The 11,944-nt window shown below is 42.1% G+C and overlaps 2 long non-coding RNA genes across 2 annotated transcripts in view; one reads left to right on the top strand and one right to left on the bottom strand.

Annotated features, from left to right (window-relative positions):
• LOC125483031 overlaps positions 1-11,944 on the top strand; it is a 72,755-nt gene that overhangs the window by 15,628 nt on the left and 45,183 nt on the right. The gene's annotated exons all lie outside the window — the stretch shown is intronic.
• The window catches only part of LOC125483030, a 54,207-nt gene continuing 53,883 nt past the window's right edge, over positions 11,621-11,944 (bottom strand). The window contains exon 4 of the long non-coding RNA XR_007262024.1: positions 11,621-11,887. This is a non-coding gene — a long non-coding RNA (uncharacterized LOC125483030). The remainder of the gene's footprint in view (positions 11,888-11,944) is intronic.

Here is an 11,944-nt window from a genome sequence, read left to right as displayed (position 1 = left end):
CTGATGGTGCTTGGCCTGCTGTGTTCATCCAGCTCTACACCTTGTTATCTCAGGTCCTAAGGGTCATAGTTGCTAGATTAGGTCTGCGGCAGGGTGTGAGGGAACCAACAAGTGGGAAAAAATACACTTGTCCTCATCCTTACCAGTCTGTCGATCGCACATGCATCTGTCCATGACAGTATCAGTAAGAGTGACCACCAAACAGTCCTTGTGGAGATGAAGTCCTGCCCTCACATTCAAAATACCCCCCTTCTGTTGTGAGGCACTATCACTGTACTAAATGGGACAGACTTTGAACAGATCTAGCAGTTTAAGACTGGGCATTAATGAGGCACTGTGGGCCACCAACAACAGCCAAATTGTACTCCAACACAATCTGTAACCTCATGGCCTGGCATATCCTACACTTAATCATTACCATCAAGCCAGGGGATCAATAGAGAGTGCAGGAAGCATGTCAGGTACAGCACCAGGCATATCTGAAAATGAAGCGTCAACCTGATGAAGGCAAGGTATATCCTCTACATAAAAAGGACATCCAACCCAGCCAATTTAAGCCTCGTCAGTCTACTCTTGATCATCAACAAAGTGATTGAAGGTGTCATCGATAGTGCTATCAAGCAGCACCTGCTCCGTAATGCCCAGTTTGGGTTCCAACAAGGCCACTTAGCTCCTGATCTCATTAGCCTTTGTTCAAACATGAACAAAAGAGTTGAATTCCAGAGGTGAAATGAGAGTGACAGCCCTAGACATCAAGGCTACATTTGACTGAATGTGGCATCAATGTGCCCTAACAAAACGGAATCAATGTGCACCGGAGGAAAACTCTCCAATGGTCGGAGTCATACCTGGCATATAGGAAGATGGCTGTGGTTGTTGGAGGTCAGTCATCTCAGCTCCAGGATGTCTCTGCAGGACTTCCTCGGGGTAGGGGTGTCCTAGGCCAAACATCTTCAGAAGTTGCTTCATCAATGACCTCCCCTCTATCATAAGGTCAGAAGTGGGGATGTTCACCGATGATTACACAATGTTCAGCACCATTCATGACTCCTCAATACTGAAGCAGTCCATGTTCAAATGCAATAAAATCTGGACAATATCCAGGCCTGGGCTGGCAAGAGTCAAGTAACATTCAAAGTTTGGCAAAGATCTGTAGCTTGGGTTGTGGGTGAGGTTGTTGACTTGCTCGCCGAGCTGGCTTGTTCTCATTCAGATGTTTTGTCACCATGCTAGATGATATCATCAATGGAGCCTCCGGAGGCTCCACCGATGATGTCACCTAGCATGGTGACAAAACATCTGAACGAGAACAAGTCAGCTTGGCGAGCGAGTCAACAACGTCGAGTAACATTCATGCTACACAAATGCCAGGCTATGGCCATCACCAATAAAAGATAAGAGATATCACTGCCCCTTGACATTCAGTGGTGTTACCATCACTGAATCCCCCACTATCAACATCCTGGGGGTTATCATTGACCAGAAATTCAACTGGACTCACCACATAAACACAGTGGCTGCAAGAACAGGTCAGAGGCTAGAAATACTGCAGCAAGTAACTCACTTCCTGACTCCTCAAAGCCTGTCCATTATCTACAAGGCTCAAGTCAGGAGTGTGATGGAATACTCCCCACTTACCTGGATGGCTGAAGCTCCACCAACCCTCAAGAATCTTGGCACCATCCAGGACAAAGCAGCCCACTTGATTGGCACTGCATCTACTCCCTCCACTACCGATGCACAGTAGCAGCAGTGTGTACTATCTACAAGATGCACTGCAGAAATTCACCAAAGATCCTCAGAAAGCACCCTCTAAACCAATGATCACTTCCATCGAAAAGGACAAGGGAAGCAGATATGTGAGTACCCTGCCACCTACAAGTTCTCCTCCAAGCCACTCACCATCCTTCACAGTTCTACAGGCCTCATTTTGGACTCCTTGCTGTTTGTGATATATATTAATAACTTAGTCTAAAATATGGGAGGAACTTTTGTGAAATTTGCACTTGACACAAAAAATTAGCCAGGTGAGTGATAGTGAAGATGATGGCTGTTGATTGCAGGATGATATCAATGGTTTGGTTGAGTGAGGTAGAAAAGCACCAAATGGAACTGTGTAGAGGTGTGAGGTTATGCATTTAAGTAGGGTAAACAAAGCAGGTGAATATACAAAAAAAAGGGAGGGTATTCAGAGGGGTACAGGAATGAGACCTTGTCCTCAGGTACTTGAAATTGGCAGGTCAGGTTGAAAACATAGTAAAGAAAACACATAGAATGTTTTGCTTCATTGGGAGATGTACAGAACACTAAAGCAGGGATGTAATGCTGGAACTATATAAGACACTGTTTAGACCACAGCTGGAATTTTATGTACAGTTCTGGTCACCACTTTATGGGAGGTACATCATTGGTCTAGAAAAAATGCACGGAGATTTACAACAATGTTTCCGTGGCTTGAAAATTACAGATATGAGGAAAGATTGGATAGGCTAGAGTTGTTTTCCTAGAACAGATGAAGCTGAGGGGTGACTCAATCAATGTGTACAAAATAGTAAGTGGCTTGGGAATAGGGTACAAGGAAGACATGTTTCCCCTAGTGGAAAGCACAAGTGGCACAGATTTGAGATGGAGAGAGATAGTAGGAACTGCAGATGCTGGAGAATCCAAGACAACAAGGTGCAGAGCTGGATGAACACAGCAGGCGAAGCAGCATCATAGGAGCAGAAAGGCTGACGTTTCGGGCCTAGACCCTTCATCAGAAATGGGGGAGGGGAACGGGGTTCTGAAATAAATAGGGAGAGAGGGGGAGGCGGATAGAAGATGGATAGAGGAGAAGATAGTTGAAGAGGAAACAGACAGGTCGAGGAGGCAGGGATGGAGCCGTAAAGGTGAGTGTAGGTGGGGAATTAGGGAGGGGATAGGTCAGTCCAGGGAGGACGGACAGGTCAAGGGGCGGGATGAGGTTAGTAGGTAGGAGATGGGGGTGCTGCTTGAGGTGGGAGGAGGGGATAGGTGGGAGGAAGAACAGGTTAGGGAGGCGGAGACGAGCTGGGCTGGCTTTGGGATGCAGTAAGGGGTGGGGAGATTTTGAAGCTTGTGAAATCCACATTGATACCATTGGGCTGCAGGGTTCCCAAGCGAAATATGAGTTGCTGTTCCTGCAACCTTCGGGTGGCATCGTTGTGGCACTGCAGGAGGCCCAGGATGGACATGTCGTCTGAGGAATGGGAGGGGGAGTTGAAATGGTTCGTGACTGGGAGGTGCAGTTGTTTATTGCCAACCGAGAGTAGGATTGGATTGTTAGAAGGATTAGAGGGTACATGAGGAAAACCTTTCTCACTGAAAGGGTGGAGGGTGGTCTGGAATGTGCTACCCAGTTCAATGGCAGAAACTCTTTTAAAAGAAACCTGTATCTGCAAGACTATGGACCAGTATCTGGGAAATGGAATTAGAATGTTTAGTTTATTTATATGGCACATACACAATCAGCTGAATGGCCTTTTTCTGTGCTGCAACTTTTAATGTTATGGTTCAAAAATATCAACATCAGTCATGATTTTGTAGTAGACAAATACAAAGACTTCTCTAAGTATATCAGAAGCAAGACTAGATAGGGTAACGATTGACATTTAACAATGACACATCATGCTCAAGGATAGGGAAATGGTAGAACCACAAAATCATTATTTTGTGACGGTTTTTGTCATTGACATAGTGGGAGAGCTGCTTGAGTTGACAGTGGGACATAAGAGAGGGATGACTCCCTATAAACACTAAGAGAGCAATTTCAATGGCTCTTACAGGTGCTATAGAGCTGGAAAAGCCCAGCAGGTCTGGCAGCATCTATGAAGGAAAAAACGGACTTAACGTTTCGGGTCTGGTGACCCTTCTTCAGAACTGATGGTGGCTGGGAAAACGTCAGTTTATATGAAGAAAGTAGGAGGTGGGTGGGGTAGGGAGTAAACGATACGATAGAGCCCAAAGAGAGAGAAAAAGACAGTTGGAGAGACAAAGGAGTTGATAAAGATTAGGCTGGGAGGGTGAATAGTTGTTAATGGGGACTGTTAGTGACTAACAACAGCGGGTGTGTAATGGCAAGCTATGTGGTAACAAGGCCTGGTGTGTGGGGTAGGGGGCTGGGACATGGGAGAGTTTAGGCCTTAAAATTATCAAACCCGATATTGAATCTGGAGGGCTGTAGGGTCCCGAAGTGGAAAATGAAGTGTTGTTCCTCCAGCTTGCGTTGGGCTTTGCTGGAACACTGCAGCAAGCCAGAGACAGAGATGTTGGCCAGGGAGCAGGGTGATGTGTTAAAGTGGCAGTCAACTGGTAGTTCAGGGTCTTTTTTGTGAGCAGAACGTAGATGTTCTGCGAAGCGGTCACCAAGTCTACACTTCGTTTCCCCAATGTAGAGGAGACCACATTGTGAGCAGCGAATGCAGTAGACTAGATACTGGGAAGTCCAGGTGAACTGCTGCTTCACCTGGAAGGTATGATTGGGCCCTTGGATACTGGGGAGGGAGGAGGTAAATGGGCAGGTGTTGCACCTTCGCCGGTTAGAGCCTCTAGCTTGGTCGATTTGACCATGGACCTTCCTGATCAGAGCTTAATTCCAGTGGAAACAGGACGACAGTGGGGTTTAGGTACACCATCATTTTCTTAATTAAGTGCCCTTCCTGATTACAAGCTCATCATTTCTGGGAGCAGAAATTCCATCAGTGGTCACCACTTCTGAGGAAACGTGGCTAGGAATGAATGCATGAACTGCAAACTTCTGACCTCTTTCTTAAATTGTGGGAAAAATGTCCAAGACTTTAATGATGAATAATTTGCTGGGGCAGGATATAATTAGAGTGAGCTAGCATTGATTCAGGAAGGTAGGACATATATTACCAATTTTTTAGATTTCTTTATGTTTTCAGATCTATGCATAAAGATGCAAATGCGCTGACCCAGGAAATCTGACTGCATTTGGCATTACTACATTTAGTATGACTTGTACTTGAAATCAGGCCCATTCAATTTCTTGATTGGCAAGGGTAGAAGCTGTGATCCAAAAATAGCAAAAGCTCCATTAATGTACTTAAATAAATGGGAAGATATCAATGCAATTTTTCCTTCCTTCAATGTCTAGTTCTTGGTGTTGTGCAGGAATATTGGGGCTTATTACATCAGGTGACCTTACAAGAAAAGTTAGTATTGAAATTCACTTGTAGTTATTTTGCTCCTTAACTAGCAGCTTGAGTCATCTTTTGAATTGAGAGTTCTTATTTATTTGGAGATAGAAGAGGCAGCAGAAACGCTATGGAAGCTATAGGATGTTTCTAAAGGGCTGCTTAAGTCCTTTCTCGCCTTCTCAAACATTCTTGCACTTTTCATGGGGAATGTAGAAGCTTCATTTTCCCAAGTTGACAGTGCCAGACCTGTGTCACATGTTGCAAGATGAACTGCCACCATCCTTCAGGAGCCACACAGAACTGCCAATTGCAGTAAAGATCATAATATCACTGAACCTTTTTGCATTTAGTGCCATAAACACTACATAAAGCATTGTCAGCATTACAAGTCAATCTGGAGTATGAGTATCAAATAAATGATTTATGTATTGTTTGTCAAGTAAACATTTAACACTTTCCCCAATGATATCAGAAACATCAGAAGGCTGTGGATTTTTCTGAATTTCCTATCACATGCTGTTTGTGTGCACTTCCACATAATAGTTGAACCATTATTGAATATGAGCTTCTTTACCTCTAGTACACAGTTTGCCTTTTTTAAAAGCTTCTTCACAGGATGTTGGCATCACTGGCTAGTCTTGTATTTATTTTCAATCCCTAATTGCAATTGAGAATGGTGGTGAACTGCCTTCTTGAACCACTGCAATCCATGTGCTGTTAGAATACCTACAATTGTTTGTCCAGGTTCCTGCAATTTATTATACACGTTCCTGCCACAATTCCTTTACACCAGTACCAATTCCTCCATATTGTGACCAATGCAATAAATACAAGTTTGGAGATGCCGGTGTTTGGTCTGTGATACCTATGTACTACTGTCTTAATGCAATGCAACCAAACACTATAAGAATATAAACTATACAAAGGTCTCTTAATTGAAGAATAGCAGGATTTTGAGATTCTAGGTGTTTGATAGCTGCCACAAACTGATGAAAGCAGTTACAGCAGAGGTAAGGGTCATACGACTGTGGCAAGCCCTTGAGAAGATGATAGTGGGCTGCCTTTTTGAACCACCACAGTTCATGTTTTGTAAGCAGACCCACAATGCTGTTAGGGAGGGTGTCCAGGATTTTGACAGAGTGACAGTGAAGGAACTGCAATATATTTCCAAGTCAGAATGGTGAGTGGCTTGGAGGGGAACTTGAAAATGGTGGTGTTCCCCTGTGTCTGCTGCCCTTGTCCTTTTAGATGGTAATGGTTGTGGGTTGAAGCTTTGGTGAATTCTGCAATGTATCCTGTAGATGGTACACACTGCTGCGACTGACCATTGGTGATGAAAGTTGTGAATGTTTGTGAATGTGGTTCCAATCATCAGAGTGCTTTATCCTGGATGATATTAAGCTTCTAGAGTGTTGGAGCTGCACTCACCCAGGCAAATGGGGAGTACTCCATCACCCTCCCGCCTTACGCCCTTTAGCTGGTGGACAGACTTTGGAAACTGAGAAAGGCAGTTACTCACTGCAGGATTCCTAGCCTCTGCTCTGCTATTGTAGGTATATATAAGCATCTTGAGCACCTGTAAAGAAAGACTTCTGGGTCATTGTGTTGGTTTGGGAAATGGCAGACATTGGTAATGTTGTAATCTGTAAAAACATCTGGTATTAATTAAAAGATTGGTGTGTGGTTTTCTACTTCAGCATTTGACTATCAGAATAAATTGTGGGACTGCGATAATATGTCACATATGAGTAAGTGTATGGTCTTAACAGACATTCAGTTATCAGAAAAAGACACCTCTTTGGACTGAACATCTGATGCTTTAAAGAAGTCCTGAGGAAGTTGTCATGTCTAGCAGCCTCAGTGACACAAGTGGTGTCATAAAGGATAGACGACTCCATTTTAAAGGGAAGGCAACAGCCTTGTGACACTATTGCTAGACTATTAATCCAGAAACTCAGCTAATGTTTGAATCCTACCATGGCAGATGATGCAATTTGGATTCCATTAAGAAAGATCTGGGATTAAGAATCTACTGATGACCATGAAACCATTGCTGATTGTTGAAAAACTCATCTGGCTCACTAATGTCCTTCAGGGAAGGTATCTGGCATCCTCACCTGGTCTGACCTACATATGTCTCTCAACCCACAACAATATGGTTGACTCTCAAGTGCCCTCTAAAATGGCTCAGTAAGCCACTCAGTTCAAGGGCAGCTACTGACGCTCACATCCCACAAATGAATAAAAATATTGTGGTCTTTCAAGATTGTTGTGACAAAGCCAATTTGTGACCAATTTATCAGAAAAGTTGCAGACAGAAGAAATGAAGATGAGGGTGATTTTTGCAGATCTGGATATCACAGCAGACCAAAGATAGGAAAGAAATACAATTTTTGATTTTAAACAAAATAACTGCATCGCAAAATTTTCCTTTGAACAAATTTCAATGAAATAACTAAACAAAATAAGCATTATTAACCTAACAACATGGCTTATAATTCCATATGTTTTACATTCAGGTTTACTTCTTCCCTCAAGAATTCTCTTACAATAGACATCAACCTTAAAGTTAATTATTTCAATACAGACCACCCAAAAGCTGAATTCTCTTCAGTTTAAGGTATTCTTAGAAGTAAAACTTTCATTTACCCTCTTAGCTGGTATCATGATTCAGGGCATCTCTCTTGGGCTGGAGATGAACTTGGAATGGGAAGAGAAAGAATCTGTTTTCATTGTCCTCGTAGGTACCAATGACATGGCTAGACCAGGAAAGAGGTTCAGCTTAGGGGTTACAAAAAGCTTGGGGCTAAATTAAAAAAGTAAAACCACAAATGTAATAATTTCAAGATTACTACCTGAGTCACTTGTAAATTGGCATAGGGTGAATAAATTAGAGAGGTAAATGCGTGGATCAAACATTGATTCATGGGGCACTGGCATCAGTATTAGTGAAAGAGAGAGCTGTTCCATTGGAATGGGCTTCATTTGAACCATGCTGCAAAAAGGTCGTGGTGAATCTTATAACTAGAGTTGCAGATAGGGTTTTAAAATAATTAGTGGAGGAAGAGTTCAATTGAAGGGAAGTTTTAAAAAACGTTGGAAAGAATCAAGAGATCAAAGATGCAAAGTAGTGAAGGGGTGAACAATAATCCAAGTATGGCAGGTAGGAGCAGAAAATATAAGCAGAAGAAATTAGATCTAGAATAAGTAATAATGGTAAAAAGTCAAAGATTCATCATTTGAATGCATGCAGAACTAGTACAAGGTAGAGATGAGTTGATGGCACAAATAGAAATAAATGAAAATGACTTGATCGCTATTATTGAGTTGTGGTTGCAGGGAGATTAAGACTGGGAACTCAATATTTAAGGGTACTTGACATTCCTATAGAAATAAGCAAAAATGAAAAGGAGATGCAGTAGTGTCGTTAATAAGAAAGTTGGTGAGTAATGGTGTTAGTAGAATAGATCATGATGAGTTAGAATGGAAATAAGGCAAGCAAGGGAAATAATAAAGGAAATAAATGGATAGGAGTACTCTATAAGCCCCCAAAGAGTTGCCTCATGGTAGGACAAAATTTAAATTGGAAAATAATGGAGGCACGTAGAAGACACTACAATTGTCACGGTGATTACTGGACAAATACGTAGGCAAGGGAACATGGAAGACAAATTTGTAGAGTGAATCAGGGATTGTTTCTAAGAGCTCTACATTACATACCCGCCCAGGAACTAGAAATGTATAATGAGATAGGATTAATAATAAATCTTGTAGTTAAGGATCCTCTTGGGGGTAGTGATGAAATCATGGCAGAATTTCAAATTCAATTTGAGGGAGAGCAATTCAGGTCTCAAACCAGTGTCTTCAACTTAAATAAGGGCAATTACAGAGGTATGAAGAAAGTTGTTTAAAGCAGCTGGGAAAACAGACTAAAGGGAAGGTCAGTAGATGAGCAGTGGCAAACATTTAAGCAGATACTTCATAACGTTCAGCAAAACTTTATTTAGATCAAAAAGAAGAACTTGATTAGAAGGATGAACCACTCGTGATTAATAAAGGTGGTACCTTAAGCTGAAGAGAATTCTCAAAAGGTCTATGACATACTTTTGGGTGGTCTGTATTGAAATGATTAACCACCCAAAAACGACAGGATACAAAGTGGCAAAAACAAGTGATAGGCCACAGAATAGGAATGTTTTAGAAACTAGCAGCAGATGACTAAAAAGCTAATTAAAAAGGGAGAAATTTGATTATGACAGTAAATTGTCAAGAAATACAAGAACAAACAGCAACAGCTTCCAAGGGTACATAAAAAGAAACAGATTAGGGCATATGAGTGTGGACCCTTGGAGGATGAGCCTAGGGAATTGATAATGGGGCCGTGAAAATGGCATGTTATTCAAACCAATATTTTGCATTGGACTTTACGGTGGAGGACACAGTAAACATTCCTAAGACATCAGGTAAACAAGGTGCTAATGGGAGGAAAGGTCCTGTAACAGTCTTTGTAATGAGGGACAAAATGTTTGACAAACTAATTGTACTGAAAGCAGACAATTTGCCAGGATTCAATGGCCTGCATCTAAAGGTGTTAAAGAAAATAGATATTGTGGAGGCATTGGTCAAAGTATTCCAGAACTCACTAGCTTCTGGTGGGTTCCAGCAGGTTGGAAACCTGCTAATGTTAGGCCCCTGTTCAAGATGGGAGGAAGATAGAAAGCAGGATAGTATCAGTCAGTTAGTCTAACATCCATTATTAAGGAAGCAATACAAAAATATTTAGAATGCAATCAAGCGGAGTCAACATGTTTTGTGAAGGGGGAATCATATTTAACAAATTTGCTTCAGTTCTTTGATGATAGTAACAAGCAGAGTTGATAAAGTGGGAACTGGTAAATGCATATATTTGGATTTCCTGAATGTGTTCGATGAGGTGCTACATAAAAAGGTTAATGCACAAGATGAGAGTAATGCATTAGCATCAATTGAGGATTGGTTAACACACAGAAGACAGCGAGTCAGGGTTAATATGTCTTTTTTCAGGTTGGAAAGATGTCACTAATGGAATGCCACAGGGATTAGTCCTATGGCCTCAATTTATTAAAGGGGAGATGATGGTATAGTGGTATTGTTGCTGGACTAGTAATCCAGAGATAAAACAAAGATCTGTAGATGTTGAAAATCTGAAACAAAAACAGAAAATGCCAGAGAAACTCAGCAGGTTTGGCAGCATCTGTGAAGCGAAAGCAAACTTAAATTTTCATGTCCAGTGACCTGTCTTCAGGCACTGGACTCAAAATGTTAACTCTGCTTTCTTTCCATAGATGCTGCCAGACCTGCTGAGTTTCTCCAGCAATTTATGTTTTTCTGTTCATAATCCAGAAACACAGGCTAATACTCTGGGGATCTGGGTTCAAATCTCACAATGGTTGGTGGCAAAATTCTGCAATGCTATCTGCATTCATAATTTGGAAAGAGGGGTAGGGGGCAATGTATCTAAATTTTGCTGATACAAAACTAGGTGAGGGGGATGTTTTGATGAGGATATAAGGAATTTGCAAGATGATATAGACAGCTTGAGTGAGTGGGCAAGAACTGGGCGGATGGAGTTTAATGTAGCAACTGTGAGGTCATCTACTTTGGTGGAAAAAACCAAAAGGCACACTATTATTTGATTGAAAACTCCAAAGAAGTGCAGCACAGAAGGATTTGGGTGTTCTTGTGCTTGAAATACAAAAACCTAGCATGAAAATGCAGTGGGTAATTAGATGGTAAATGGAAATTTAGCCTTCATTGCTACAGAGGGTTGCAATTTAAAAATAGGGAAGTCTTGTTACAATTGTACAGGGTGTTGCCGAGGCCATGCCCGGAATACTGTATACTGTTTGGTCACTGCATTTAAGGAGGGATAAATTGGCTTTGGAGACAGTTCAAAAGAGATTTACTAGGCTGATTCTTGACATGAAGGGTTGAGTTATCGAGAATGGCTAAACAGGATAGGCTTTATTAACTGGAGTTTACAAGAATGAGAGGTCATCTTATTGAATCAAGATTCTGAGGGACATTGACTGGGTAGATGTCAACAAGATGTTTCCGTTGGTGGGGGAATCTCGAAATAGGGGACATAGTTACAGGGTAAAGGGACACTAATTTAAAACAGAGATGAGAAGGAATATATTCTCTCAGACAGTACTGAATATCTGGAACTCTCCACCCAAAGAGCTGTGGATGCTAGTGAAATAACTCCACAGAGCCCACTATCCCATCACCAATTCGCCCTTTTTTAATGCGTGGTCAGTCCTTGGTACTGACCAGATTTGTCAGAGCCAGCTCTCAGAATGAGCAGAACCTCTGACACTCTTGTTTTTATCTGTCAGCCAGGGCTCCCTGATTGGACCAGGTTAACAGCCCCAATCAAGGAACTTATAGTCTATGAGGTCCACCTGGCTAACCTTGTTACAATCACTACATCCTTCCTCTTCTGAGTTCGAGGATATAGGCTGGTTCTTTTTTGCAGCTCCTCCTGGGGTGTTTTAGTACTGCGTCAGTTCCAGCAATTCTGCCTCTGATATGGTCAGTGTGTAATGCACAGTAGCTTGCCTCTTGCGCACTGAGCATCTCAGAAGAAATTCATCTCCTCTTCAGGCGGCAAAGATGTTGAGGTGACGACATCCGCCACGTCCATCTCAGATTCCGAGGTATCTTCGACGCTAGACAGAGATGGAGAACGCATGAGTTCTGGAAAAGTCAGAAAGGCAGTCGAAGAG

The sequence above is a fragment of the Rhincodon typus genome, chromosome 4 (assembly GCF_021869965.1).
Source record: "Rhincodon typus isolate 14 chromosome 4, sRhiTyp1.1, whole genome shotgun sequence".
NCBI lineage: Eukaryota > Metazoa > Chordata > Chondrichthyes > Orectolobiformes > Rhincodontidae > Rhincodon > Rhincodon typus.
The sequence above is the reverse complement of the archived record's forward strand: the minus strand, read 5'-3'. Positions and strand labels throughout refer to the sequence as shown.